Consider the following 3,650-nt stretch of genomic DNA (forward strand, 5'->3'; position numbering starts at 1 on the left):
CATTTTATTTCTTTATAAGGGACTTTCATAGAGGACATAAAATAACTGCAATTCAAATCAAATTTATATGCTTAACAATGGTTTAAACCTTATATAAAATTATATCTAACATTTACCCCTATAAATCTGTAAGGAGTCAGAAAACAATTTATAGGACACAATGTCTTGACTGGTTGCATTCCACTTTCAAATCACTCTGAGACAAAACAGCATTTTCCCAAGAGTTAAAGAAAAATAGATTTTATAAAAGGGATCCTTTTAAATGACTGAATACATCATTTCTGTTACTGACAGAAACAGGTTATACTTTTCCCCCACCACTCTGATGAAAGGAATAATTCTTTCAACTAAAAAATGCTACATATTCAACACTACAGAATTATCAGTAGGCATTCTTTCTTCTTAATCTGTTATTTGTCTCTAAAATATGTCAAGTAATCTTTTAAAGACTCAGGGAGGGGCAGCTTCATGATTTTCTCAGTAAATTCTGATGAGCCCCTTCTGGCTTCATGGTTTTGCTGTGGCCTTTCTCCTCCTCTTATTTGTGATCCTCACTGTCTAGAGGCTGAGGAATAAGCTGATTACCCCCAAAGACCTACGTGTTAATTCTGTTTCATTCTCTTTTTATTTTGGGTGGAGCCTTTTGGGGAATCCCTTTGGCCTGCGTCTCATCATTTATGAAATTTCTAAGTGCAGTGAATGTAAATACAGGACAAGTCCTGCAGGTTCCTCAGAGCACAGGGCGGGGGGGAGTCCCACAGAATCAGGTTTGCTGTAATCATTCTTTCTTGCCTGCACAAGTGGAACAAATGAAACAGCAAGGATATTTTTACTTTTCCAAGTGTTTTGTTCAGTTTGCATAATCTATGTTAACTGATCTTCTACAGAAATGACTAGTAGGCCTCCCATGTTCAGTAAAATTTTCATGTAGCTTTCATGGTCTTTCTGGACCCCAGCAACACAAGAATTTGATCATACTGATAAATGTCAGATGCTCTCTGGAGGCAATTACCAACCACAAACGCAGGATCACACAACTCAAATTTATCAAAGCTATCACTAAGTTTGATGAAGCTCTCCTGTTTTCCCCTGACATACTCCACCACATCTGAATGAAGCTCAATCCCATGATTTCTTGGAAAGGCAGAATGGTAGAGAAGGGGAGAGGAGAGGAGAGGAGAGGAGAGGAGAGGAGAGGGAAGGAGGAGGATGAGAAGGAAGGGGGGAGAGGAGGAGGAGAAGGCTGAAAAGAAGAAGAGAGAAAGGAGGAGAATGAGAATGAGAGTGAGAATGAGAATGAGAATGAGAATGAGAATGAGAATGAGAATGGGAATGAGAATGAGGATGAATCTTCTTTTCAGCTTCATTCCCCAAATACCCTCAATAGCTTCAGCTGGGCCAAGCCAAAGCCAGGAGGCAGAAACTCCAGCCAGGTCTCCTAGGTATGTGGCAGGAACCCATCTAGTTGACCCAATATCTGCTTCCTCACAAGTGAATTATCAGGAAGGTGGATTGGTGTGTGCATTCTAAGTGTCAGCTAACCTAAAGTGCTACAACAGTCACCCTAAGATAACAATTACTCTGTGGATAAATATTAATGTTAAAATGAGCCAGGCATTACTAGCAGGAATTGAACATGGATAATTAACAGGCAAGTGTTAGTATGCCCCCTCATAGGTATTTGTTTAATTATATCTTTTCTTAATTTCTCTAGCTTTCTGACTGCCATCTATTCATTAATCTAAAGGGAACATTTTAAGAAATGTCTTTAAAATTGCTTTCTCTACACTTTCATTTATTGTAGAAAAAGAAAAAAAAACAAAAGTAAATTTATACTGAAGTAAAAATGACACTGCTGTTTTGGTTTAGATGAATTATAATCAATAGTATCTTCTAATAGAACAGAGAAGAGGAACAAACATCATTTTAGACTAAAAATTATAGTCTGCAAGATATCTATATGACTTGGTAAATATTTCTCAAAGTTATACTCCTGAAGTAATGTTAGGATTGGGCTGAGGTGAGGGGCGTCAGACACTGGGAAGTCTTTTCCTTAATACCAGAGAAACTTCATGCATCATTTGTTGGAGACTGAAGTACCATAAGTTACAACCTGGGTAAGAGATAAGGAGGGTGATTGATAATAATGATGCTTACTAAATAAAATAAAAAAAAATTATTTCTACTAAGAATAAACCTGATTGAGTATAACAGATAATTGAATTCATGGGCTTATCTAAATCATTTTCTTTGTAACAATCTCACCAAACTATATGATCTGGGGCTAATATGGTAGTTGAGAGTGTAAGCAGTGACATGATCCTGACAATGTGTCATATTCTCCATATTCTTACCTCATCGATACATAATAGCTGCTGTATTACCAACACACTATCTGTGTTTCAGGAAGGAATAAGGAAAATGATTTTGCAGCTAAAGCTTCCTCTTTATAATGAGCATTTCAAAAAAGTTATCTCAATGACTTGCACTTTCATCTTATTTTTTCAAGAGAATACATCACAAAAGATATTTTTGTTCATGTATTGTGAACTACAGTAAGAGTTATTAATCAGGACATGCTAACAGATTTTACGTGTCATGTTGATACACATGAAAAAATAGAGCAAAATGATCAAAATTGTTAACTGGTCTTTATTTAAAAATAAAATTAAAAAGGCAAAAATGAATTGAAAATGATAATCAGGCCTGTGGCGTGGCTCACTTGGTTAATCCTCCACCTGTGGTGCCGGCATCCCATGTGGGCATCGGGTTCTATTCCCATGTGGGCATTGGGTTCTATTCCCGGCTGCCCTTCGTGCAGTCCAGCTCTCTGCTGGAGCCTGGGAGGGCAGTGGAGGATGGCCCAAGTGCTTGGGTTCCTGCACCCGCATGGGAGACCAGGAGGAAGCACCTGGCACCTGGCTTTGGATCAGCACAGCGCTGGCTGTAGCGGCCATTTGGGGAGTGAACCAACGGAAGGAAGACCTTTCTCTCTGTCTCTCACTGTCTATTACTCTACCAGTCAAAAAAAATAATGAAAATGATAATCAGATATTAATACATTTGAAGGTATAGCATGGAAAATTAAAATTAAAATCGTAGAGCCAAAAAATTTGATTATGGATGGAAAATAAATGTATTTGAGAACAGACAAACTGAAATAAATCAGATAAAAATAGACATTGAAAATAAAAATATCATCTATAGTGTGCATACTTTTAGGTAAAAATAATTTTCCTATATTCAGATATGGTGAATATGGGAGGTTGACAAAGAGTGTGGTGTGATGGGGTTGATAAGATGTTCTAATTTTAATCTGATGATTTACAAACATTTTTATCTATTTTTGTAAGACATCAATGTAGTGGAAAACAAACTTCCTTGATGTTCAGTTATGCATGTATTGACCCTTAAATGCAGTGTGTGATATCACTTCAATCTCCACTCTTTCAGAGACATTCTACCCATCAAATAAATGAGTCTACACCTCACGTCTGTTTCAGAGCAAAAAATAGAATAATAAAATTACTGGTCTCCATTTTGTTATTGTATCCAACTGATGTATATTGATTATAATTCTATAAAAGTGCTTTTGTAAACTTTTCAAATGTCACATGGTGCTACATTTAACTACCATACTTATTGTTTGA

General features: G+C 36.7%; 1 pseudogene; it reads right to left on the reverse strand.

Annotated features, from left to right (window-relative positions):
- Positions 1-410: 410 nt before the first annotated feature.
- Positions 411-2,359, reverse strand: LOC133747010 (protein-L-isoaspartate O-methyltransferase domain-containing protein 1-like; annotated as a pseudogene).
- Between the last annotated feature and the right edge of the window lie 1,291 nt (positions 2,360-3,650).

Source organism: Lepus europaeus, chromosome 18 (genome assembly GCF_033115175.1).
Source record: "Lepus europaeus isolate LE1 chromosome 18, mLepTim1.pri, whole genome shotgun sequence".
Taxonomy (NCBI): domain Eukaryota; kingdom Metazoa; phylum Chordata; class Mammalia; order Lagomorpha; family Leporidae; genus Lepus; species Lepus europaeus.